Source organism: Ursus maritimus, unplaced genomic scaffold, assembly GCF_017311325.1.
Source record: "Ursus maritimus isolate PB19 unplaced genomic scaffold, ASM1731132v1 scaffold_4, whole genome shotgun sequence".
In the NCBI taxonomy this organism is placed as follows: Eukaryota; Metazoa; Chordata; class Mammalia; order Carnivora; family Ursidae; genus Ursus; species Ursus maritimus.
This window is the reverse complement of record NW_024426552.1, coordinates 9,495,430-9,523,419: the sequence shown is the minus strand read 5'-3', so window position 1 is coordinate 9,523,419 and position 27,990 is coordinate 9,495,430. Positions and strand designations below refer to the sequence as shown.

The following is a 27,990-nucleotide window of genomic DNA, read 5'->3' as shown; positions in this document are numbered from 1 at the left end:
CTGGACAAGTCACTTAATCTGCTCACTTTATTACCCTCTGTGAAAAGAAGACCCTAACCCATTTACAAGTCACCTGGAGAAAATATCTTCAGAAAAGCATAAGCCAATAGATTGCATTTTCAGGCTTAGAGAAATTCCATACAGCTCAGTTTGTACACCCTTCAAACTTAAACAACGACAACAACAACAACAAAAGCAGCCCCTCCTCAACTCTATACACAACAGCTGGAAACAGGCAACTGTGGAGAAACAAACTCTAGATTGACTCATTGTTAAGTTAGAACTATTCAAATGCAAAGTTTTCTATTTCTTTCTTTTTTTAAGATTTATTTATTTATTTGGCAGAGAGAGAGAGACAGCCAGCGAGAGAGGGAACACAAGCAGGGGGAGTGGGAGAGGAAGAAGCAGGCTCATAGCAGAGGAGCCTGATGTGGGGCCCAATCCCAGACTGCCAGGATCACACCCTGAGCCGAGGGCAGACGCTTAACGACTGAGCCACCCAGGCGCCCCTTTATTTCTTTTTTTTTTTAAGATTTTTTTAAACATTTATTTATTTATTTGACACAGAGAGAGAGAGCCCAAGTAGGCAGAGCGGCAGGCAGAGAGAGAGGGAGAAGCAGGCTCCCCGTTGAGCAGGGAGCCAGATGCGAGGCTCGATCCCAGGACCCTGGGATCATGACCTGAGCTGAAGGCAGATGCTTCACCAACTGAGCCACCCAGGTGCCCTTTTTATAAGGTTTTTTACTTTTAAGTAATCTCTACCCCCAACATGTAGCTTGACCTCACACACCTGAGATCAAGAGTCACATGTTCTACCAACTGAGCCAGCCAGGTGCCCCCAAGGTTTTCTCTTTCAATTGTTGACCAAAGTGTAATGTCACCTCTACAAAGATTTGAGTTAATATGCCAAATATAAAGTCCCGTGTGTGTGTGTGTGTGTGTGTGTGTGTGTGTGTGTTTAAATCAACTCTGGGGGGGGAGCGGGGAGTGGGGATCATCATTTAAGGGAAATGGGAAGCTTGGAATGAGCATCTGTTATCAACGCCATGTGTTTAATTAGCCACGTGGGTAAACGAGTGTTGCCAGGAATGCGGTGGCTCAAAGGCTGTGGCATTTAGCTCCAGCTCTATGCGAAGCCACATCTTCAGCACTTTGTTCAGAAGTAATTCCCATCTCACTGGCACTGGGGTAGAGGGAAAAAAGAAATAACTGTATTCATCTTGTGATTAAATGGCAATTAGCAACTAAGTGCCCTGCAACAATGTGGCACTCCCCACCTCGTCATAGCACCATCAGCTTTCCCGCCAACCGGCCGGCCCCCTGGGCATCAGAGCCTGGGGGACCAGGGCGAGGACCCTGGGGAGGACCCGCACACCAGCCAACACCAGCCGCAGCCAGAAATGAGGGGTTAACAAATGAGCACTTCGGCCAAGCCCTGTGGCTTCCGAACACAGACCCGCAACTTATCAACCTGCCGACTTGGCCAAGTTACTTCAACATTTCTTGTCATCATCAGTGTCCTCCCCTGAAAACTGGGGAACTAGTTGTTTCTAACACATAATCTGGTGAGTGTGAGGCTTATGTAAGTTAATAGAGGCAAAGCATTTAAAAGAACTCTTGAAACATAGAAAATCCTCAAAGAGGGCTAATGTTTCAATGCTTCCGTTACTGCTCTGTGAGGCTGGGTAGATTAACTCTCTCCTGCCGTGCGCCATTTAATGCTAAAAATAATTACAGATGTACTGTACTACCAAACATCAAAAACAAACACAAAACCAAAAAACTCTGTGCCAGCATGCGTCTTCGGTCACAAATTCTGGTTCATCCTGCGCCTGAGGAACCACCCTCAGAATTCCAAATTGTGAAACAAATAGAACCAATTTCCAGGAAGCTGTGAGCAGAAACTGCGTACTGTCCAAGAACAAGACTATAGATTCGGATAAGAAACTCGGAAGTCGAACACCTCCAGACAGAGATGAATGAGAATGGACCAAAGTAAGGCCAAAGGGGGGATGGGTATGGCCAGCTCTTCATTATGAACATTTATGGCCAAAGTTTCCATCTCAACTGGCATCTCTACTCACCTTAGTTATTGTGAACTTGGTGCACGGATTATTTCTACAGTTAGTTTTAAAACATAAGCAGATGATAAAGCTATCGTAAAACCATACGGCGTTTTTAAGGCCATGCATCTGTGGTGGCAGGGGTCTCTCTGTTCTCAGATGCCCTCCCAACCTTTGCCCTGCTCTATTCTGTGCCACAGGAATCTGCACTTCCCGTGCCCCTTGCCAACTGGCTTCTAATGAGCTTGTCCAATAGGAGGCAGTGAGAAGACTGAGAGTCTTTCTTATTCCTCTTGTAACCGTACCTGCGTCTCCTACCTGATAGCCCTCCACGTTGAGTTCTCAGCTTCAGTTGGGAAGTCCCCACCCAGGGGCCCCAGTTTGATATCACATCCTCCCAACATACTTCCAGCCCAAGAGGTAGGAATGGAATGTTCTTATAGCTCATCACTGATTGCCTAATGGCTTTCTAGTGGTTTCTTAGGTTTTATATCACATGTGTATCCAGTTCCCTTTTTTATATTCCCTCTGAAATACCTAGACTGGATTTTAAGAATTAAGGGACTCTGACTGGTAAACCATTGCCCGATTTATATAATTTTCACTTCCATTATCTCAGGATGAAAATTCAGCACTGAATAGGAATCAGGAATCAGAGCCCTGAGTTCTGGTCCCAGCTCTGCTGCTAATTGACGACGTAACGATGAGCATTTCTCTGTGCCTCAGTTTCCTAATACATAGGAATATTGGACCGGGGGACCTTCAAGATTCCTTTCAGTTATGACATTCTGGAACTAGACATTCTGACCAACGTCACCTGGCACCACTGTCACTGGGCACTTGAGAAGTGGTGGGGGTGGGGACTCGTGCATGGCCTTACTCCCTGAGTTGCTTCCAGCACATTTGCTGGCAAGCCATTTTAGATTAACAGCTGAGTTAAATGAAGGTGGTCCCATCTGTTTCACAGGTGAGAGAAGGAATCAGGGAGGGCTGGGGGGGTGGGCTGTGTGTGCGGAGGGCGGGCACGCGTGTGCTTGTATGTGTTACACCAATGTGGGATTCGCTGGGAAACTCATCAGTACGTGATTCTCTATTTGTTGTTCCCACCCGTTATCTTTTACATTTAAAATTATAAAGAAAAAAAAGTACGAAACTAAAATGGTAAAGAATTTAGCACTCGAACATCACAAGATGAGGATTGGTAAGGGTGATACTATCCAAATTAATACCGCACCCAAATTAATATAAAGCTACTAGATACTAAGCATGAATATGTGATAAATTTGTAGCCTCAGCAAGCAGATTTCTGTTTTGGCCACACGTATGGGCCACACGTGAGCACAGCCACACAACACTCCCTGTGTGCTTGCTGTAGCCTGACCTGTCTTGCTTTTTCTAATCATTATGCAACAATTTTTTTAAGAGTTCATTTATTTATTTGAGAGAGACAGTGAGCAAGAGAGAGAAAGAGAGAGCACGAACGGCGGGGGGCGGGGGGAGAAGCAGACTCCCCACTGAGCCAGGAGACCCATGCAGGGACTTGATCTCAGGACCCTGATATCGTGACCTGAGCCAAAGGCAGATGCTTAACTACCTGAGCCACCCAAGGGCCCCTGTGCAATAATTCTTACTAGATACTAGTGCCTGTAACCTTGACACTGTTAGCCTTTAATTGGTTTTAGGCTCAAGTTGCAATCAGTACATAGTGAAGCCGGTTATCATTTCATGGTCTTTATTGATAAAACATTAAATTATCAGTCTCTACTGAACATCACAGACATACACACACACTCAATCTTGAAGATATTTTTACAGTAAAAACTCTCACAAAGTTTTTTTTTCTCAAGAAACATAGTCCTAAACTTCACACAAAGTAATCCACTTTAAGTTCCCAGTGCTTCTTTAAAAAGATCGATATATCCTTTTTATCAAAACCTAATGCTGATATATTCGCCTATAACTAGTTGTAATTTCCAGTGTCATAACCACTAAACACACATGGCTGCTGAGCACTTGAAATGTGGCTGGTCCAAATCAATTTGCACCATAAATGTAAAGCATACACCAGATTTTGAAATCTCAATATGAAAAAAAAGCATAAAATATCTCCATAATGTTTATATTGACTGCATTTTGAAATTATAATATTTTGGATATTGTGTTAAGTAAAAGATACCATTAAAATTAATTTTGTCTCTTCATTAGACAATTTTAACTTCTATTGCTTCATATTTCTACTGGGCAGCACTGATTCTAGAAGGTAAAGGATATGCAAAGACACTTCTTCCATGTTTCCCTCTCTTACAGAATCTTGATGAAAAGCAGCCGTATTGACTACAATTGATGGGGGTGGGACTGGGGAATAGCCGAATTTACAGGAAAGATGGATGCGCTGGAGTTTCAGCTTGCTGACACCCAAATCAAGCTTCAGTCTATACAGAAAATAGCAAAGGCCTAATTAAGAGTGCTGTTTGCTGGAAAGAGCATCATCGTGTTAACATCTTGTGCTTCCTTCCAAAGACCGAGAGAGAGGAGGACTTAAGGCAATTATTCATATTGACTGAAAACCAAAGAAGGTGAGGACCCCAAGCTAAAGTTTCAGAGGATTGATTTCACCCACAGTGCCTCCATTTCATTACCATTCAGAAGCACACAATAAAAAATAAATCATGCGGGGTTTGCTTGGGTGGCTCAGTCTGTTAAGCATCCGACTCTTGATTTTGGCTCGGGTCATGATCTCAGGGTCATGAGATCAAGCCCCGTGTGGGGCTCCGTGCTGGGCATGGAGCTTGCTTGAGATTCTCTCTCTCCCTCTCCCTCTGCCCCTCCTCTCATCTCCCTCCCCTCTAAAACACACAAATAAATTTAAAAAAATAATAAATCTTACGAATATACAGGAGACTGTCAAACCTTAGGATATTCAGAGGAGAAGATCTCCCATGTTCCACCTTACATCTAAATAATTTTATTCAGCATCTGAATCCCTGCCCTGAGCCAGGGAGCCTGGTATACCGTGGGAGCTTAAGGATATTTGCTGAACTGAATAAGCAACTTAAGCATTGGTAACTGAGAGCCGGGGTCGGTCCGCTGTTTACAGCAAGCAAACAGAGACGCGGCTCCAGAAATGGAGAAACACAGTTACAGAAATTCCCAGGAACGTGCCAACGCAATTACAGCTCTGAAAGACTGGGTCGACCTTTTCCAAACACCATGTTGTTGCTCTCCTTGACTGAGGAGGATCTCGGTTTTTCTATGGGTTGTGTAATAATCACCTCGCTAGCTTCGTAATAGCAACAAGAAGCCGGGTCTCTTTGCCACCTCTGCACTATGCTTTGCATTCTTTTGTCCAAGCATTTCACACTTCAAAAAAAGAAAAAATCTCTTTAAACTTTGCATTCTTTTTCTCCTAAATGGATCATGCAGGGACTGGGGTGGGCCTCGGGGGCTTTCGGGAGGATAAGACCAATAACAGGAATTGCTAATGTGGTTTCTATTGAATGTGATGGATTCATCAGGTAGCATCACTTGATAAATCAAGAGGACTACATTTTTACTCCATTCATCTTTGTCTTTAGATTGCAGGGTGACATTGCCCACAGTCCCGCTTTGAGCTCCAGGAGCAGCCTTGCTCGAAGCAGCTGGCCTCAGGGGCAAACACTGCCGTGCCTCAATTCTCGTGAGCCCCTGCATTCACAATGCTGGTCTCTCGCCTTGAAGTCACTCTGAAGCTGCACCCCACAGAAGTGCCCTTGTTCCCCCCAGAGAGGACAGGGACAAGCCCCACGCCTTGGAGATTATCCTTGTCTCTCCACCACAGGGTCAGCAACCTGGATGCGACCAGCATGGTCTTTAAAAATCACAGCCTTATCATTTGTCAGTTGTCGTGGGTTGAACAGGGCTACCCTTTGGGGCCCCCCAAAAGATAGGTCTAAGTCCTAACCTCCAGAACGCGTGAATGTGATGTGATTTGGAAAAAGGGTCTTTACAGATATAATTAAGCTCAGGATGACATCATCCTGGATTTAGGATGACGGGGATCCTTCTAAGAGGAAAGCCGAGGGAGCGGACACACAGGGAGACGGCACGTGAGGCGGAGGCAGAGGCTGGAGGGACGCAGCTACGAGCTGAGGAGTGCCGCCGACTGCAGGCCGCCCGGGGAGCCCAGAGAGAGGCGTGCAAGAGATGCTCCCTCATCGTGACCTTCCAGAAGGCACCAGCCCTACTGACAGCTTGATTTGGAACTTCTAGCCTTCGAAACCGCCAGAGCATAAATTTCTATTGTTTTAAGCCACTCGATTGTGGTGGTTTGTTACAGCGGCCCCGGGAAATGAATACATCGGGTAAAAAAGTTCAGCAGAACCCGGGGACTCAATGAATCTGACGGTTTGCCCAGAGAGGCTAGGGGCAAGTTTACCTTTGCGAAGTCTGTGAGCATAAGTTCTGCTCAGCAATTTGTGTTTTCCATGAGACTAAAGCTTCTCAAAACCTCTGTAAGTCACCCCAGGTATCCTAGCTACGTTATTCATATTTATTCATTGATGTCACTATCCCCGTTCGCAGCCACACGCCTCTGGGGAATTCGCCTCCTCTCCTCCTCCAAAGGGACCCATCCACCTGCGGGCGCCCCTGTGAGCCTCTGGAGAGCAGGCTGTGTTCTCAATCTCCTTATGGCCCCAGCATCCCAGGCCATGTCCATCACAAGCAGGAACCTGACAAAAATCTGCTGAGTGGACAAATGGAACGACCCCATGATTTAAAATGTCCTGTTCATATTGAGCAGAAATCGACCTCCCCAAAGCCTCCGTGTCTCCATCCTAGCTCCGTCCTGCTATATCCCCACTAGATGAACTTTGTCACTGTCAATATGGTGTCCATGCATCAGACGGCCCCCCGGCCACTTTGGCTAACAGGCTTCATCACAGAGACCCTTAGCTGCTGAGAAGAGGCACCAAGCACACGGTGTTTTCCTCTATCCTTTTGCCTTCATAATGCTGCCCCTTCTTTTTTCAAACTCCTGTTCCTTCAAATCTCAACTCAAATGCAGTGACGTCTGGAAAGCTTTTCTGGATTTCCTTAAACAGCTTTTACCTTCATCCTCCATGGCATTTCGGAAAACCCTTAGCATTGAAACCTAGTAGAGTTCCATAGCAGCTGTGTTCTTTTCGGTGTTGTCGGAGGAGGTGATGGTATCAATATGCCTGACCGTCTGCTGGGGGTCCTTCCCTTCATTATACCGATTATCCTGTTTCATTATAGCTTCTTGCATGCTTGCCTCTCCCACTCCATCAGAAGCTCCAAACGACAGAAGCCAAGTCTTTTCCCCTTGAAAGCGTGAGTACCTGCCGGGTAGAAGGCATTCAACTAATAATCCCAAAGGAACGATTCGGTCTACGCGTGCTGTCCACCAAACTGGGGGTCAGCAAACTGTGGCTTGCAGACCAAATCCAACCTGTGGCCAGATTTTGTCAAGTGACCTGAATGGATTACAAGGACACAAGACAGAGACCGGAAGTGGCCCCTCAAAGCCTGAAGTATTAACAGAAAAAGTTTACTGACTCCCATGCTGAGCATGCAGACATCACCTAGCTGTGGCTTCGGTTTCTTATCAGATGACCTCGCTTCCACTTACCCAGAAATTTTCCCAAGGGCTCAGGAACAGTGGGGACCACAGATCCAGCCCGGACAGCCCTCATGGGACCAGAGCCGTTCACACTCCAAAAGGAGACAGTTTAGGATTTGAAAGCATCTGCTAGTACCTCAGATTTTAAAGATTTCTCCATAAGCCATTATAAATCAAGTCTACCATTTAAAAACTATTATTATCTCAGAGAAAGGAGGACTGCCTTCAGCTGTCCATGGAGCCAAAAGTTGTCCATGGGAAGTTTTTTAAAGAGAAACCGACAAGCAGGCTGAGCGAGTAGAGGAAATGCACCTGCTGCCGGAGGGTGGAAGGCACTCTGCCGGACACTGCGGGACGAAATCTGAAAATCCGCCCGAACGAGAAGCCCGAAGTGCAGCGTGCAGGGGCTGTCACACAGAATACAAGTGATACCCAGACTGGTCTGAACCGTGTCCTAGGGTCAGGTAGTTTTATTCTTCTTCACAGGGGAAAACTTGGAAAACAACTTGCCTAGCCTTGTGTTTTTATTGCTTCCTTATTGCCCCTTTGCAGAAGCCTAACTTTTCTCTGATAATGACTGCATCTTCCTAAAAGCCTCTTCTGAGTTATTTTCGAAGAAGCTGGATCCATCTTAATATTTTCCTGCCATAATTGCTTTAGACCAATTTCTTCTAAAGGAATTAAAAATGCAAATCTAATATTCTAATTGCATAATAGGATCATCTTGGCAGCTCGATCAATACTATCTCCCACTGTCAATAATAAGGCTGGGCTGCGTGGATGTCAGAGCCCACCAGTCTCACTTTATCACTGGCCCCGTGGCCCATCCACATCTATGAGATGTGACATCTTCTCCGTGGCCTTCTATCAATCAACTTTAATTTGTGCATCACAGAGATGCACATTGTCATCTTCACATCCATGTGGCCTTGGACACCTGACAGCCCAGAGTTGAAGCCTTTGCGTTTCCAAGGACTGAGTTAAATGGCAGAAAGAAGGTGGATGACAACCTTTTTTTTCCTGGCCACTGTCCAATGGAATCGGAAGCACGGGACCTACAATGGGTCACCCCAAAAACCCCAGACCTGTCAGAGCCGCTAAGGATCATTGCAAATGGCACAGGCCCGGAATCGGGAGACCCCGCCGTGAACTCCAGCTCAGCCATCCCCCAGTGGGTCCAATTAAGTCCACTTGAACAAGTCACTTAGCTTCTAGGTGTCTCAGTTTCCCCTTCTATAACAGAAGGGTGTTAACTTAGGTTGACTGCTGAAGTCCCTTCTAGTCTAAAACTTATTTTACTTCTAGAAGAGTAAAGATCAGACTCTGTGTAGCAAGGATGAAGACTGTCAGTTTGATTGAAATAACAGACATTATTGCTACTTCTGGGCAAATTGCCAATTACTAGTAGCAACATTGTAATTAACACCAATCATGCAAATTCTATTTCCATTGAGAAATGCTTTTTCAATAGATCTCCCTCACCCTTTCAATATTATTTCTCTAGCTGAATTTTTTCCCCAGGTTTCAAATACCGTTCTATTTGATCCAAAACCCCATCTTTCAATTTATCCATGTCAACCAGCAAAAAACACTGGTGCAAACTATAACAACAATCTTGAATTTCCTGAAGTAGAAATAAACAATTAGGGTGTATCAAAACCTTAGATTTCTACTAAATCCAATTATAGGGCCAAAGATTTTTAGATTCTTTGATGAACATCTTTCTGAAATTATGACAGCACACAGTGAAATTCAAAGTAATTTATTTGGCTTTCTAGAAAAGTATTCTGTGGATATCTGTGAGTATCTCGTACAATTATAGTAAAATTTTTCATTTATATGGTTCCTTGTAGTGTATTCAATTAACAATTATCCACTCTATGCTGGACTTGTATAAGGAGTTTTCACACATATTTCTTTATCTGATGCTCAAAGTGACCAGGGGGTTAGATAAGATTGGCATCATTTTCCCCAGGGGAGGAAACCAAGGCTGGGGGACAGTAAGAGATCCCCAGGAATTATCAGGAGACCTGAAAGTGACAGAAGACGTAAGGATTATTCAAGAAATCAGGAAGAAAAGGAAAGATTCCTGCAGACTTAAGGCAGCCAAAGGGTTCCATTTTCAAAAGGACTGGAGGAGGGCTTGAAGATAAGGAGGGGAAGAGTGGAAAGGAAGGGATATTCTGTGAAATACAGACCAGTGAGCTTAATATTGATCCCTGGCAGAACACGAGAACTAATCATTACGGGTTGATCTGTGCACTCAGGGACAAACAGTGACTGCCAAAAGGCTGGCCGCTCTTAGACAAGTCACCCCAATCTAATCTCGTTTCCTCTCCTGATAGGGTTATTAGGCTGGTTGATCAGTGGATCTGGATTTCAGCAAGGCACTTGACAGAGTTGCTCAGGATATTCTTGTGGACAAGAGGGAGAAATGGGGGTGGGACTGGAGTACAGCTAAGTGGATTTGTAGCTGGTCAGACAAGCGTATCCAAAGTGTTGATTAATAGAGTGATGTCCACCTAGAGAGAGGACCATGGCTGTCGCCCCAGGGCTCTGGTTTTGGCCCTGATGAGTTCAGCAAGCTCATCAGTGTCTTGAGCAGTATTGTAGGAGGGATGCTTGTTAGAACATCGACCGACGTGAAGGTGGGAGGGCTGCTAATACATTAAACAAAAGAATCGGGATCCAAAACGTTATCCTGCTAGTCCGATGGCCCCAAAACCATCAAGAAGAAATGTAATAGGAATGAATGCAAAGTCCTTCAATGTGTTCCAAAACGAGGAATAGAAGGTGTGAGAATCTTGGCTTAGGAGCAGTTGAGGGAGAGAAGACCTGGCCCCATGCACGGCGTGCTTCCATGATTTGCTGTAGCCAAAACAAACCCAAGGGATTTCGGACTGCCTTAGTAGACACTGAGGGTCCCCTCCAAAAGTAGTTCTGATCCTGCTACGTGGTGGGCTGGGAGAGACCCAGGTTCAGGTCAGGCACTGCATTTTAGGACAGATTAGAGACAATTCACCAGAGGGAGGCAATACCAGTGACAGCTGTGACTGCTGCACTAGGTGACAAACGACATTTCCCCAAGGAAAGGCAAGGACGGCCGTCTTCTAGTATCTGGAGAGTGACGCAGGAGGAATGAGAAAACACAGTCTGCACTGCTCCGCGAGGACAGAGGGAGTTACAGGAGCTCAGACAGTTTCAGGGCGTGGATTTGGCCCCATGAGAGATGGAATTCCCAATACTGAGTTTATAGGCTGGGTTGCTGGAAGAACTCCTCCTTTCCGGAGTGAGAAATTGCTCTGTGTGTTTCTACAGGGCAACATTTTTGGTCTGTGGCGGTGTGTTGACAATCGAATTGCCATACACATGGCCTGCTGGTTAAATCCATCATCGAAGCACTAGTCAGTTTTTACTTCAAGGTTCCTTGTGTACGTCAGGAGGGTGGACGGAAAAATAAAAATGGGCACGACACGTGGCTTTCCCTGGAGGAGCTGAAAATCTAAAGCAAGTAATTGACGAAATAAGAGGCAAATGAAATCGACGTAATAGAGGCACAAAGCAAGAGCTGCAGGATGAAAAGACGGTTCATTTAACTTTAAGTTGGGTTGGAGGCCGTTCAAAGAAAGCTTCACAGAAGAGGTAGCATTTGATCTCAGCGGATGCTGGGGCTCCAGTTCGGGCCACACTGCCAGTGACATCCTAAAGGTTCCCACTCCTGCAACTCTCCCCATACTTATCCTTTTGAAATTCCATCTTCTCTGTGCAGTTTCCTTGGTGAGATGTTGTTCTCTGCCCGCACTTGGCAACTTCACAATTTAGATCTCCCTGATTTGCCGACTTCCTTGTCACCTCACTGCTATGAGGGACCTGCCTCCGACCCACTTTCATGTCAGACAGAGTCCTAGCTCAGGAGTGGCGTTCCTCCACTTTTTCCATGGAAGGTGACCTGATCCCAGGAGCGTCCCTTTGTCACCTTTGCCATGTTCTGTTGTTCAGAAGAAGTCAGAGGTCCCTCCTAGCTTCAAGAAGAGGCGGTTACACTGGGTGGGCGTATGAGGGCCACCTGAAGGTCTGTCTGCTGTGGGTGCTGAACAAGAGTCCATAGTCACCTGGAGCAAGGAGGTGGAAAGACCGGGCAAAGGCAAAGCTGGACGGGCAGTTCAGAGCTGGGCTCCTGGCCCCTGGGGAAGCCTTTAGGCATCCCCTTGCTTTCTCTCCACTCTTGCACAGACAAACAGCTTATTATCCTATTAGTGTAATGGGTGGGGGGGAGGCAGTTTAGGCACCAGGTCACCTCTGGAGTCACCTCTGAAGACTTAATTATTGAGAACTAAAAAGCCAGCAAATTCTTTCAGGGCATGAACAAATTCCCAGCACAGCAGGTGAGACGAGGCTGCTCTCAGCCCGCCATCTTGCGTTCTTCCCATTCGCAGTTCTGGAAGCCCCTGAGCCCTTGAGGGCACCAACCCACCCAGCAGTGACGGCTGACATGGCTGGGTTTACAGGGCTTGGCCATCACAGAGGCCCCCAGCCCGTGCCTAAGTGACATTATCCCCCATGCCGTGTGTTTGCATCCGGGAATTCCCAGACTTAACCAGCTACCCAGATGAACATTTCCTTTCCAGCAGTTTCAACTCCACAGAGCACTCAGAGGCTGTTGCTGGAGCCATCCCCTCAGCGTTCTCATGATGCAAGGTGTCACCTCCCCTGAGAACTGGCCATTTAGAAAGTAATCACCATATGTTTCATTCTACAACGAAGATCCTGTCCTCTTTGTTTCTTCTTCTTAAGACCTGCCCCTGGAGATCTCAGGGGACGACTGATTGGTATTTCCTCCTTCCGTCAAGTGGTATGAAAACCAAAGTGTAATCTACTTCTCCATACCTTGAATTTAAGTTGTTGCTATAACTTCATTAAGGCAAAAGAGTGACGTAGAAGGGACAGTCTGAAAATCGGGGGCCCAGGCATCAAGAGGCCTTGCATTAATTCTACCTCTTGGAATCCCGCAAAGAGCAAGCCCAGGCCAGCCTGCTAGAGGATGGGAGACAACGTGCAAGAGAAGTTCGTTGTCCCATCTGATGCCATCCTGGACCAGCCAGGCCCTGGCCAACCCAGCCACTGACTGCAAACTGAGTGAACCCTGAACCTAGCAGACACAAGAAAAACTGTCCAGCTGAGAGCCCAGACTAAGCCACAGACGCCTGAGTGAGACAATTGGCTATTATTTGTACCTATTTCAATTTGGGGTAGCTCGTTATGCAGTAAAACTAACTGATACAGTCTCCTTAGTTTATCAGCATAAACATTAGCGTTCCCAGTTTGAAAGACCCCCACCCTCTGGCTCATTCTCAAATACCCAGGAGACTGGTGATGTCCTTGCTCCTTCTGCCATGGGGTCTTTTGAAACCATTTCCTCCGGCCACCGGGACTTACCATCGAAATGAAGGAAAAAACCTCAGTGGGGGGAGGGGCCGATCTGCCATATGTTCTCCTTTCACAAAAGCCCTTGCAAAGCATATTTCTTGATTTCAGCCTTGGATGATTGCCTTCAATTCTTTGTTTCATAAGCTTCTATTCTTCCAAAGAGCCGTGACAGCATTGATTTCAACCTATGATTACTGGTGAAATATTAAACCTTATTGATTTGAAATTCAGGATTAGTTGCAAGTTGGATATTCTGAAGACGGACAATTTTATTTCCTCTGGTTGAAAAGTAATTGCAGCTCCACAATAGGATTTGGGGGGAGATATAGCACGTCAAGTCAGCTTTCTCATTTTGTCTGCCCCCAATCTCCTAGGACAGGCAAACCCCCAACTAGTCTAGCCATTTTCTCATTAGAAGTATTTTTGAAACTTAGTTCACACCCTCCCCCCCCAATTGATAAATAATTCCTTCTAGGTGTCAGTAGCTACTAAAATTAATTATTCAAAATAAATCGTGCATCATAATCAAGATTAAAAATGGAAACTATATTTACTATGTTTTGATCACTTGGGGAAAATATTATTGAGGCCCAAGTCCACTTAAATTAGGTACTTCATGGAATGATGTCTATTTATTAGCAAACATGGGTATGTGGTACTGCCTTTTTAATAGATACACATCAGTGCATTTTTTAAAAGTAATCAAAACAGAAACATAGCAAATCAACTGTCAGGCACTACTAGGATGTTGATGCCTCGTTCATTCTATAACATTCGGTTATACATTACCCAGAAATGCTACTGAAAGTAGCTAATAATTAGCTATCACAGAATGAAAGTATGGCCTCAGGAGACAAAAAATACCCACAATTTTTTTTTTAACTGGGGACTTTTGAAACACCTTCACCATCACTGTGTAAGGTGCCCAATGCCAAGAAGCACATGTGTTTTCTTCCCTAAGATTCCCCTCTTGGCAGAGTGACGGGCAGAGTAGGTCCTCAGGACACATTATCGTTGAAGACATGTGGCCGTGAATAGTAGACATATCTTTAATCTGAGCATCTGAGTCTGGGCATTTAAAAGAAACCTAACTGACAAGTATGTAATCAATATTTCTGATGGGAACTCAGGGTTGCGTTTATATTTTAGTTCTCGTTAAGTTTTTCAACTTATAAAAGTTAATACATCAAGGCTTATTGATACCTTACATATCTTACCATCAATCATAATACAAGACTAGTTTAAATGCTGGGAGCCTAAAATAATCCACGTTCCAACTAATTCATTAAGAAATTCCTGAGGTTGGGAGAAATGAACAAAAGCAGAAATAGCTGCTTTCTCCCGCATTTGCAGGGCTGCACAGAGAGCTCTTCTGAACTCACACTGCACTTGGTCTTTCCCTTTGGGACCCACCTGGCTGGACAGCTGACCATCTTCTTTCCATCTATCCGTCAGGTCGGCCTGTGTCCCGGTGGGGCACGTGTAACCTGAAACTTCAAGCAACTTTCGCCAGAAAGGGACTCTGCCCAACTCCAGCCAAGCGTGGGATCCTAGAAAAAGAAAGTGAAGGAACTCACAGAATCGGGTTGAACAAGGAACCTGAAAAGACAGGCCCTGGCACCAGCCCTGGTGCCCCAGGGGAGACCCCGGGACTTTCTCTCAGGCACGGAGATAAGATGACTCGGCTCTGACAGGCCTTCTGTTGAAGCATGTGGCACCTTTCACATTCTTTTTTTTTTTTTTTTTTTAGATTTTATTTATTTGAGAGAGAGAGTGAGAAAGAGAGCACGAGCCAGGGAGGTGGGGAGGGGTAGAGGGAGAAGGAGACTCTGAGCATTGGGTCTCGATCCCAGGAGCCTGAGATCGTGACCTGAGCCCAAGACAGACACTTAACCAACTGAGCCACCCAGGTGCCCCACCTTTTCACATTCTTAAGAGAGCCAGACAGCCATCAACTTACACCCACAAGAGGGTCACATGTCCACAGGGACCTTCCCAGTGAGAAGGAGCTCAGGGAAGAAATCTCAACGTGCACGAGCACATTGTCACTAGAAGAAAGTGCTAGAAAAATGAGCCCCAATTGCCTGTCAGCAGAGTCAAACAGGTGCTGACTCTATGGGAGGCGTACTTCATCAAGAGGCCACGTTTACAACCAGGAAACTACATTCGAGAGTTCCAGCACCTCTAGCTGAAAATGCTGTCATGCTGGGTCAAGAGCAAAGACTCCAGGCAAAAGCCTGGGCTCTGAACCAGCTTCCCCCTTTTTCTAAACCATGTTGCTTTGGCAAAATAGCCATCCCTGTGAGCCTCAGTGTTTTCATCCGGAAAATGGGCTTAATAATAATACGACCTACCTCACAGTGCTCCGGTGAGATTCACCGAGTACCTACCTGACAAGCACTTCGGAAAGGGTCTGAGACACAGCAAACACCCACAGGTTTTGCTGCTGTGGCTTTATCGTAGCTCTTTCTGCCTTGTCTTCTCTCTCTCACCTTTAAGTTTCTGAAGAACAAACAAAAAAAAAAAATGAAACGAACCCAGCGATTCTCCTTCCCCGAGCCCTCAGTGTGGTACTCTGCGGAAGCTGGGTGCGTCAAGGGCTGCGGTCAAAGTTGTGGAATCATTTACTTTCCTGTGGCATTTTGATACAGTTCAGAATTATTGATCTTGGTTTCTGGGAACAATATGGTTACATATTAGATACTTTCAGACCAAATTTTGTTTCCTCCTACAAAGAGGAGGTAAAGGGTCACAGCTTCCCAGGCTTGATACTCAGCAGTGATCAGCTGGGACCTGGGCTCCAGGTCCACGGCCGCCGGCCACCCGCCAAGGGATCGTTAAAAATAAATCGCGTTGCCCCGCCCCGGCCCAGGCTCTCCCATGTGGGCGGTGAGAGGGCTCGCCCCACGGGTTATAGGGTCAGTAACGACAGCTATAGCACCCTCACCTCGAATGTGTGCCAGGCAGGAGTTGGAGGGCTCTGGGATTACCCACCCCTCAGTCCTCATGAGGAAGCACTCTCGTCGTCCCCGTTCTACAACTGGGGAAACTGAGGCACAGGGGCCCCACCGCTGGTAAGTGGTAGAATCAGCATCTGGCTCTAGAGCCTGTCTTCCCAACCATTACCCAGTACTGCCACCTCCAAGTTCATTAAGTTCATCAAGAAATACTTAACGTGCGGCACCTGGGCCGCTCGGTCATCGGTGAAGCATCTGACTCTTGATTTCAGCTCAGGTGGTGATCAGACCCCATGTCGGGGTGGGGGGGGGAGGGGGGTGTCTGTGCTCAGCAGGGAGTCTGCTTGAGATTCTCCCTCTCCCTCTCCAGGTGCCCCTCCCCCCTCAAATAAATAAATACATCTTTTAAAAAAAAGAAATACTTAAGTGCCTTCCCTAGAGCTCCCTGTGTGTTGGGCGCAGGGATCATTGGGCCTCTGTGACATCCCTCAAATAGTCCCTTGGCTCCTCCTTCAAGAAGCAAGTCACTGTTCTCTCTTTCCTGAACCTTCCTGAGTCTTGGGGCCAGCAGATATCACTCCTCCTTCTGCACGCACTTGAACCCTGGGGCTGGGGTGGCGGTCACAGTGTCTTGAGTTGGTTCCTGTCACTTGATATGAATTGTCTCATCTCCCCAGGCCCATGATTGGCCTCTGACGTCAGAGACTGTGTCTTCCTCTATACTGACACCTCCCTGCTGGGGAGCACATAGTGGGGCTGGAGCACATAGTGGGGCTCAGTAAACCCAGAGCCAGAGCCTCGCGCCTACGCTGCCTCCCATTAGAGGTCATCTACCGACTTCGTGGAGAGGACGTGGGAGGGGGAGAGAGGGTGGCCGCGGGGCTTCCAGGGGCCCGGCAGCCTGGTGAGCCAGGACTGGCACCAGAGGAGAACTGCCAGAGATCAGGACACAGTTGGGACAAGGAGGGCTGACACTCCAGGCTTATTTCGACAGCAGGCTGTAAGAACCTGACTCCAGACGCCGAGGTGCCACAGGAACTTCCTGCCGGACCCTTCACCAGCAGCCTCCCCAGAGTCGCCATGGGGGGCCAATGCATCACTCGCAATGCCATTTCCACATTCACCTTTTTGAAATATTAATGGACCTGGCCGGCCTTTGTTGTGCTGACCATGGACACAGTGCCCGTCCCCAGAGGAGGCAGAGGCAGAGAACGTGGACTCGGAGGCCGGGATTGAAATTCCATCAAGTCTTTGGGTCAATGGAAATCCTTTATGCTGTGACAGGGACATAGGCCCACTCCTTCTTTCACTCTAATTCCAGAGGCTTCAAGCAAGTTTTGTCCCCGGAACAGAATTCCATTTCCGTTCTAACCCCAAACACTGCGGTGAGGGGACAGAGGCTTGCCGGCAGACTCAAGGGTCTGAAATGAACAGCCCCCTCGCTGCTGGCAGGTGGAGGGACAACCGTCATATATGGACCGCGGTGGCGGTCAGCCCTGCAACCCGAGAGGAAAGTTCATGTCAGGACTGATCCTGGTGGTGCACACATGAAAAGAGGCTCAGATCTTTTTGCACTTCTGATTTGAGGCTCTGTGTCTGCACCCGATTGTTAATATCAGAAGCATTCCTGAACCACCTAGAGACGTGTCCCAGTGTCAGCACTGTCTGGAACTGGCTGTCGGACCCACCCCCCCAAACAAGGCTCTCAAGGAGAAGAGAGAGAGGAGAGGAGATGTGTTCTGGCAGAAGCTACAGAAGCCTAGTCGTTCAGGAAGAAAAGCCGAGGTGCAAAGACAGAGCTGGAACGTGGGATACGGCTGCAGAAGTCGTGGCCAAAATGCCTGGAAACCCCGGGGAGGGAAGGCAGGCTCCAGGCACCGGTGGCAAAGTGGGCCACAAAGGGGCATCCTCATGCATTTAGCAGTCTGCCTGCATCCTGCCTTGTGACCAGCTGCCGTCTATCGCAGTCGACTCGGTGACGGAAGGCCATCCAGTGCATCTAAAGCCAACGCAGGCTGCCGCCGACACGCCTGGTGGCAGACATCACAGGCGCCCGTCCATATCCCTTCACCCCTCCCTGTCGGTGCTCTCCAGCCCACTGCCAGCGCCCAGCCCCTGCACTTACTTGCCTGCGGGCTTTCTGTGGCCACCAGGGCCTGATCTCCCCGTAGACATTGCCTGTTGGAATGGACAGAAGATTAATGCCACCAGGCAGCTCTCACCCAGTGAGACTGATGGGTGTTGGTGGGACATACACCACAAGGTGGGAACAACCTGCGTTCACCACCGTTCCCTAGAGTTCCCCAAGATATGAGGCTCTAGTTTCCCACAAAAATAACTTGCTCAACTTAAATCCTTGTCTCAGAATCTGCTTCCAGGGAGACCTGAACTTGGACGTATATTATACACACACACACACACACACACACATAGAGGCTACTATTCACATAAGGGTTTCAATTGTACAACACTCTGGTTACATTATCTTATGTTTCTTACATCAATTTTGTTATTGTTCTTATTTCATTTTAGAAATTAGGAAATGGAGTCTAGAGAGGCTAATAGATCACCCAGAGTCAAATATTGGGCTCAAAATCACTTCTAGCTGTTTCCAACACTTTGGTTTTTCCATGGCACATGCTGCCCCAGTGGAGGGGACAACCAAGGACAGACTTCCAGGAAGTTCACTTAAGGTCAATGTGTCTCTTGGTAAAATCTAAAATTGCTATAAGGCCAAGCTGACACTGCCATACCCTTTGGGGTGAATCAGTTCCTACCCATCCCCAGTAAGCCTTCCCCCATCCTCTATTGGCATATGTTACAATCAGTAGTGGTGTTCAATAAACACATGGTGGATAGATTGATGGAAGATAGATGATGGGTGGTGGATGGATGGGTAAATGGATGGATGCACGGATGGACGGATGGATGAATATATAGCCATTATCAGTCCACAACGAATGTCTAGATCTCTTGCATTCTGAGCAAGAACAAGGGTGGAGTTGCAACTTATTAAATGTGATTTGCATGTAATCTATTACCTGTTTTCTGTCTCAGCATCAAAGAGGTCTGAGAGGATGTGTATGACAATGTCATCTGTGGGGAGTACCAGCAAAAAAAAAGTTTGAGAAACACAAGTTTCGATCATTCACCAGAAGCTGGGGTGAAACCAAACCTTGCACCTGGAGCAGTGGTTTTTATGCCTACGTGAGAACAAAACCACTTGGCAAACTGTTAGAAATGCTGATTTCCAGCTATAAACCCAAGGCTCTAATTTAATACGAATCCAGGATCGTGTATATCTTCGGGTAATTCTGAAGACATCACAGGGATTGTGATGTCCTGGACTGGAATGAAGGGACCCCCTCACAGAGACCGCTTCTTCCCTCTAGTTTGTTGTCAGGGTTGGCCTTAAAGTGTCAGCATCACAAACACGCATGTGACTTGTACAGGGAGTCAGAAGTGGGGTATAAAAGGCGAACTATTCCCACCCTGGGTATTCACTGAAAGTGACAGGGGGAAACACAGAAGCAGGCTCTTAGGGTGAGAGGAGAGACCAGGAGCCAGGAAATTCAGCCCCAGACCTAGTCTATCAGTCCCTCTAATGCTACCAACAGAAAGCGGTCTAGCTTTTGCTTGAACACTTCCCATAAGAGGAGGCTGTCTACCTCCTGAAACTGTCCATTTATTTTTTAGCTGTTGGGTTACAGAGATCTTAGTGGTTCCAGGGGTGTTTACTGAGGCCCCACAAAGATTAGGTCCAATCCCTGTGCACCGTGACAGCTCATGGAATATTTAGGGACAAATGGAATGTCTGTTCTAAGATAAGCACCACTCTTATCCCCTAAGTATCCATGTGATAGAACCAGATAACTTCTAACACCTGGGCGATGCCCTCTGGACCCGCCTCTGAGATCAGCCTTGCAGCTGTGGTCTGATGAGCCCAAGGAGAGAAGGTCTACCACACCCTTTATTACGGACACTCTACCTCCATTATTGCCTCCTGAAATCGCATTAGCTGATCTAGCAGCCACATCCTATTGAGCCAAAACTCAATTAAAACCCCAAAGTCTTTTTTCACTGAGAACCTCCCTGTGTGTGGCCATTGATCCGGTTATCAGCACTCTCTGAGTAAAGCTCTTCAACCATATTGTGAATCAGAATCTAACTACTTGGCCGGTGTTTCCCCATCTCTCCATCGGCTCCACGTGGGGGGAGGCTCATGGCTTCTTCAGCCTTCCTCTGTTCACTAGATCTGGGTAGAGTGACCAAAACCAACTCTTCTATCCCTGCTCCCCGGAGGCACACTGTCCTGACACTAGGGACTTTGGGTCTGGGATCTGATCGCATCTGCTGAAGACACGACAGGCATCACTGCATTTCCAAAGCATGAAATGAAGTGCTCTTGTCATGAAAAATTCTCTCTTCCCATGCTGACGCTGGAAAATAGGACAACGCGGGACTCTCAGAGTATCCAAGGAATGAGGGAACTTGTGTCCAATGTGAGGCTCTGCTGTTTAAAAAAAAAAAAAAAAAAGAGTTTCATCCACTTTTGTTTATTCTAATAGCTGATCATTCATCTGGATCTACTTTAGTATCTCCCGAAATTCTGTCCTTCTATCATCCATCGTATTGGGGTTCAATATTGTAATTCCTTCTCATTTGAAATAGCCCCTCACATACCGTTCATATTGTTCCTATGGTAGATTCACAACATGTTTTTGCCAGTTGTTTTTTTTTTAAGATTTTATTTATTTATTTATTCCACAGAGATAGAGACAGCCAGTGAGAGAGGGAACACAAGCAGGGGGAGTGGGAGAGGAAGAAGCAGGCTCCCAGCAGAGGAGCCTGATGTGGGGCTCGATCCCAGAACGCCGGGATCACGCCCTGAGCCGAAGGCAGACGCTTCGCCGCTGTGCCACCCAGGCGCCCCTGCCAGTTTCTTAACTTGGCCTTGCTTCTTGCTGCCCACAGATTCCTTAGAGCTTCCTCTCCTTTTCTCAGTACTGCATTTTTTTTTCTCTTTCAGGTAGTAAGTCTCTCAGTCTTTGTCTGAAAACACCTTTGTTTTACCTTCACTGATTATAGAGCAAGGAGTGAAACCATTATATCAAGAAAGTCTTAGGGGGAATGAGAAAAGAGGCAATGACGAGGAAGACCCTGGGGACCCGGCCAGCATCCCAGCAACCCTAGCTGCCAGGAAAGCCCTCTCCCCTGTGAACGGTCATTTAAGTGAGTAGAGATGTGAAGATGAGAGTTACGTTTCCTTAACAGTTAGAAAACAGTATTTCATTGTCTTCTGACATCTGGTGCTGCCAGTGGAAAATCTGCAGTCAGTCGGGTAGCCGCTCTATTTTAGGTGCACGTTATGAGATCGTCTTACACACTCTGAAGTTTCACTGCAGCGTGTTAGATGCGGGTTTATGTCATGTAGCCTCTCAAGGCTTCAGATGCTACTGCAATCTGGTCTAATGGTTATTTGTTACAGAAAATTCTCCACCAATAATTCTCTGACTATTGCCTTTCCCAATTCTATGATCGCCTCCTGCAACTCCGATTAGCTCTACCTGGAGCTTCTCAACTTCTTCATATTTGCTGTCTCTTTGTCTCTTTGAAATGGATTCTGAGGGTTTTATCTTTGCTGTTTTATCTTCAAAATCCCCTATTTCTTCAGTTGCATTAGCTCTTGTTTTTGGGGTCTACTTGTTTTGCTTTTTCTTTCCCGCAAACCCGCCTGCTTTTCTCTCATGGTGCACTACAAAATCTACTCCTCACTTTTCTCTTTGAGCATCTAAATCACGCTTATTTTCAAATTCTTTGGACATTATCTGCAGTTCTTTGCGAGTGCTTCCGTTTGTCGCACCTGTTGACCCTCACTCCAGGGGTGAATGTCTCTGTGTGTTCTGTAATCTTTTTAGTTGCTCAGAGGAAATCAGAACATACAAGCATGCAGCGTGTGTCAGATGGAAGCTTGTCTTTGGCATATGTTGGCTGTTGAAGGAATGCCACCTGCATACCCTGGGCGATGGAGGTGACCCTTGACGACAGCACACATTTGGCTCCTGCAGACCCTGTGGAGTTCTGGGCTGTTTTTTATATATGTTTCTGTGCTCAATTTATTTTTAATGGGATTTCTTGCCTTGCGATCCAACTGTGTGCATCCAGTCTCACACTCACACCATGCCATCTTGTGCTTGCTGATTTCCCTGAAGCAACTCTTTCTACCCAAGTTCCAGGACACAAAATCCATATCTGGGACTGGCAGTTGGAGCTTTTGATCCCTATTTCAATGACCATTCTTATTTCAATAAGGGTGGTCCTTCTCACTGGGAGTTCGGTCTCACCTCGTCCACGAAGGATCCAGACACCTGAACTCACTCCCCGTGCCCGCCACAACCCAGGCTCATGGAAGCTCTCATCTCGAGTCCCCCTTGGCTGCCTTCTGCTCCAAACCTGGCTTCTTATTTCTGGCACCTGGAGATCCCCCTTTCCAGCTCTTGAACTCACCTGTGGATTTTCATGTTACGGTTATTTTTGGAGTAGAAGGGAGGACTTCTGCGACAACCTCCAGAAGTTTAAAGGACCTTTGCAACTTTAGAGGAATTAGCTCATGGGGAATGCTTTACCTTCAGCCTCTAATTGAATGTCTTTCCAAACATCCAGCTCTGCAGCTGAGTCCTACAAGAGCGAGCAAGTGCCTTTAGAGCAAGACAAAAAAATCCCAACACATTCACTAAGGCAAAAGCTCACCCACAGAGACTCTTCTGAAAGGGAAAGCACCGTGTGCATCCCTGAGTTTTCATATGCCCAGCGAACACTCATCTTGGTATCCTCAGTGTGTTCACCAAATATAAGAGGTTAGTGAAGCTAAAGGGAAGTTTCTACCCCTGTGCTCCTGTAGGACCCATATTATAAGAAACACCATTTACCATGAAAATATAATTTGGGCAAATTATATTTTGGGCAAAATATAATGGGCAAAAGACTCTTTGCAGCTCTTCATCCTCACCCCAACCCCGGTCGGGAACTCTGAGCAGTCGCACGTATATGCAAAGCTGAATGAGGCTGAAGCAGAGCCGCTCAATAACATATAATAGAAATGTTAACTGCCGTATTGATTTTTTATTATGTTTGTATTGCCTGTTTAATTTTATTTCCCTTACAGGAAATTTTTTAATCAAAAATCCAGTTATTGAAAAGCCCCATAAGCCAACTGATAGTAGCGAGACGTGAGGAAACACAGGCATTAAATCACTCCTGGTTCTTCCCTCCTCCACCTTCACCCACCCACAGCGAGAGTTCAAAACCGAAAGCTCCTCCATTTCCAACTGAGAGTAAATGCGTGTGACCTTCAGTTCCACAGAGGTTAACCTACTCTGATTAACTTTTCCATGTTATTCCATTAAATAAAAACAGTTTTGACACCCAGAGACTAAAGCATCCTAGAGATAATACAATAACCTTATGCAATCATTTCAAATTGGATTGTAATAATTCATTTAGGTGACCATACATATTTGTTATATGTAATATGAAACATCGCAAAATGAAATCAATAGAAATGTTTCTTGTTAATGAAGATATACTGGGCTGTTATGTGTGGGTTGCGGACTCAATACCACAGAAATCTTATTTGTATTATAAATTTCAGGGTATCCTGAGAGTTACAAATGAAGATAGCATTTCTTAAAGAAGCGACGGCTGGTCATTTAGAAAATTATATCATAAATTTATGTCGTTTCTTGGTCTTTCAAGGTATTTGCACAGCAACATAGTCTTATAATTCAGGTAAAAATTCAGGCTGAGTGATTACATTCAACAATCCACAAATGAACTTTTACCCAAACTTCCATTTTAAAATTACAGAATTCAAAATAATTTAGCTTTGGTGAGTCTAAAGATGTCAGCCCAGAATATTTTAATACACAATCTAGGGTATAAAAAATTGCAGATAAAAGAGGTAGAAATAGATAGGTGTAGGTATATATAACCATACATACATCCACCAATAGGACTGTAATGAACTTCACTAGAATGCTGTCCTTAACTTCCTACACGAAATAAAACATAGCATAATATTATATAGTATGGTAGAGTATAATGTTTTAGATTATATATATTTATTTATACATATAGGTAAGTACAATACGATTGTTTTTAAATGCTCATTTTAATAGGAAGCTCTGCATTTCGAACAATATTATCGTGACATTTCAGATGTGTAGTTAGCAATAAAAAATTACGGAGGTCATGAAATATGATTCTATTTACACTCCTTTTGTCAAAGCTCATATGCTTTACTGCGAGTGAGACCTTCACCATGACCAAGGCCCATCAGAACAACACCTGTGCCCTAGTGAGAAAGAACGGTCACCAAATGCACAGAGTTCTTTGCCACAGAGAAACGGTCATCCTGGGTAAAATACGTTTAAAACAGATTCATAACAAAGAATTGTTGTCATTGTTTCTCCATCTGCTGTCCTTTTCTCTGGTGCCCCTCTCGATCCCTTGTCTGCTCTACCCTCTGCAACCCTCAATTTTAGAGAAACACGGGACCAAAAAAGCAGCTCCCCTAACCTGTTTGCACTGATTCACAATTCTCCCGACGTCCGGATGCACTGCCTCGCCTGTGAGCCTACTGGACTTGGCAGTGCCCACTTCCACCCCCCGAAGGGCTGCCGAAATGGACAATGGCTGGATTGGACTCTGTCTTTCCCAGTCTTTGAAGTATTTTGAGTCTCGGACCTGTAGACTAGGTTCCCTCCTAACTTACCCCTGCCCCGTTTCTCCCCTCCCCACATTCACCGGAGTGTTTGGTTGGTATGTTTGGATTTTTTAGGGGTCCATGTGGACACCTCAATTCCTCGAGCTTCTCCACACTCTGCCACGACCCATCCCTGGGACTTTGCTCACCAGGCGCTGCTCCGCCTCTAAAACCAGAAACTGGAATCCCGTGCTTACACCTCTGCTCCTCTGACCGTCACCTGTTCCTCCAGGCTGGTATCTCCCTCCCCTCAGAGGCTTCACCTTTGCAAAACCACAGGGGCTGGAACCTCTCCCTTCTGCCTCTGCCCTCACCCTGATAATAGCCGAGCTCTGCCCGCCTTAAAAGAGAAGAAAGGCAACTGTCTGGATCTAGACTCCAATCGCCTCTCTAACTACTTATCTCGTTCTTTCTCTCCCCAGTGGAATTTCTAGAAGGAACAGCTCCCACTTCTCTCTGCTTGCACTGCTCCTTCTCATTCGCCAATCCCACTACCTCCACCCCATGAAACTGCTCTGGCTGAGCTCCCCAATGCCCTATGAGTGTCCAAACCCAACTGAACTCTTCCTTTATTTCTCTCTGTCCCCTGTGGCCATGAGTTCCCATTTTCCCAACATTCTCATCCCACGAACTCATGAATTCCCAGACCCGTGGTTGTGCATCTTTATCCATGGAAGTCTTCTCTTTCTCCATCTGTCCTCTTTGTGTAATTTTAACTCTTATTTTTGTAATAATGAACTCTTTCAAACATTCATGAAAGCATAGAGAATGGTATGTTCATCTCGGATTCTCTCATTTTTCTCACCACCTGGGTTGTTCTCGGTGGTCTCATCCACTGTCCTATGCCCCCTTCCCCACGAATAGTGTTAACTTTAAGTCTTTTCCACGATTTTTGTCCTGCTCTTCAGGTCTGTGTATCTTCCCGTCTCCAGCCGTCTGAGCCTGGATGCCTTCCAGGCGGCTCAACCACACTGACCCCCTCTCCACCCACCCGCCTGCTCTCCTCTTTCACTGCTTGTGCTGGTGATTCTCTGTCTTGCTGACCAAGTTGGAAACACAGCCGTGCTCCAGGCAAAGTTCTGTTAGCGCATCTCGCAGACATCATTATACTCTATCCCTCCTCCCGTGCGCCAAACGTGGCTTTAATCCAGGCCCTTGCCTTTCTCACTGGATTTGGTCTAACAATCCCCTCCCTGGCCTGGCTCCTCAGTCTTGCCCCACAAGCCCCCAGTCCAGTGTCCACCCAGCCCTACACACATTATTTCTTTATACACTTAAAATCCTATTACGCTGCTTCCCTACTTGGAAGGCATTGGGGTTCCTCCTCGAACTCTCCATAAGGTCCAGGCTATAACTTGGACACCATCTCCTCCTGAGGAGCCCCCGCGCCCCACTCACACATCCTCCGCTCCTCCAACCTGTCCTTCCCAGGATGCCACTCCTCTGCTGCCCCCTCAGCCCCCGGGCTCGCTCTAGGTCTTCCTTCAGGAGTTAAGAGCTTTGAAGTGTTTCCTCTTCCCGGTCACCTTGGGGAGGTCTTGGGTCCCGGACAGCACTGCTCCTCTGTGAGCACCTCTAACACCGCTCCGATCTCGCGGCTGCTACAGTGTTTTGTCTCCCTGGCCCATCTGGGTGGCCCAGATAAAGCCGGCACTGTGATCTCTGCATAACCAGCATTTAGCGCATTTCCTGGCATCGGGTAAGTGATCCATAAGTACCCAACATATCCTGACTCAAGAGCTTGTTCATATGCACACAGATGGTGCACTGGAATTTAACAGAAAATCAATGAAACAGCTCAGGATTGTAAGAATCCCACTAAGGGCGCAGCGTTCAGAATGAATTAAACAAATCTTTCTATTCAAAAGCTATCATTTCCATTGCTTTAAAGCAAGCCACGTACAGTTAGCATTATAAATCACTCCCGAGTCCTCGAAAGCTATTACTTAGGAACCCATAAGCATATAATCAAATGCTCACTTAAAAGGCTAAACCCTTGTCTTATCACAGGAAACTGGACGCTGATATCTATCCACCAATGATAGAATTTATCCCAAGCCATGACTCTGGAATTATCTGCCTTGTGCTGCCAGGTGACAACGGGCAGGAAGCGGGGTGGGGTAGGGGGTGGGAGAAGAGAAAGGAGAACAGGATCTAAGTCAAGGAGCCCCCGTCCCAAGTGGCTGAGAATTGGGGGTCACCTGAGCCCCAGAGTCCAGGGAGGCTAAGAATTCGCCGCCGCAGTATCATGGAATATTATTTATATCCCTCTACTGCCTTGCTGAATAGAGGAACTATATCGTCCCAAAATAACCTGTTTCTTTTTCTTTAATTGATGAGATCAAGAGATTTATGAATTCTCCAGAGATTGATTCCTACCTGATCTGGTTATTCTCTCTTTGTTCCCCCATCCATTCTCTGCCCTTCTCTCCCCTGTTCAGTGTCCCAAGAGACTGGCCCTATGAACGTTCCCAGTGACCCTCCTCGCCCTGTGGCTATGGGTTTGGCTCTGACAGTGGGAGGTCCCGGCAGGAGGCTGAGGTTGGAGGAGACAAAGGCCTGGGTACTCGTTCCCTCCACACCTCCTCAGTCAACCCTCAGTTTTGCCAATGGCTGCACTCTTCTGTCCGTGGCCCCAACCTCCACTGGGGAGGTACCCCCATAGATCTCATTCCCTGCCCTGCTCGTTTAAGCCTAAGGGCACTAACAGAGTCCCACTGATGCTTACCTGGGGGTGCACCACCCTCTGGATTCCTCTACCCTTCACCTCGGAAATGGTCTCTTCGATGAACCCCTGGAGTGTGCCATCGGTTTCCCGCCACCAACCCGATGGGGAGAACGTCCCTGATGCTGTCCCTCACCAGAAGCCTGACCATACAGCCACACACTCTTAGGTGCTTCTGGTCACTGGGCAGACAGACCTCTGGTGGTAGGCCTTGATGTCCAAATCCTTCCCCCACTCGATTAGTCAGGTTTCTCCAGGGAAACAGAGCCAATACGAAATTTTAAGGAATTGGCTTATACACTTGTTGGGACTCTCAAGTCCAGAATCCACGGGGCAACCTGGCAGACAAGAGATTCAGGTCAGAGCTGATATTGCAGGCTTCATTTTCCCATGTTGCAGTCCAGAAGCAGAATCCCTTCTTCGGGAACTTTAGT

The 27,990-nt window shown here is 46.6% G+C and overlaps 1 long non-coding RNA gene across 6 annotated transcripts in view; it reads right to left on the bottom strand.

The window, feature by feature from the left end:
- Positions 1–27,990, bottom strand: part of LOC121100390 — a 77,685-nt gene that overhangs the window by 5,800 nt on the left and 43,895 nt on the right. For 2 of the 6 annotated variants that reach the window (XR_005832126.1, XR_005832122.1), the window contains exons 5-7: positions 14,524–15,612; positions 13,120–13,304; positions 7,152–7,402 (exon numbers count right to left, since the gene is read on the bottom strand). This is a non-coding gene — a long non-coding RNA (uncharacterized LOC121100390). Of the gene's footprint in view, positions 1–7,151; positions 7,403–13,119; positions 13,305–14,523; positions 15,613–18,192; positions 18,246–27,990 lie in introns of all 6 variants that reach the window. The other 4 variants (XR_005832127.1, XR_005832123.1, XR_005832125.1 and 1 more) reach the window with 3 other exon arrangements.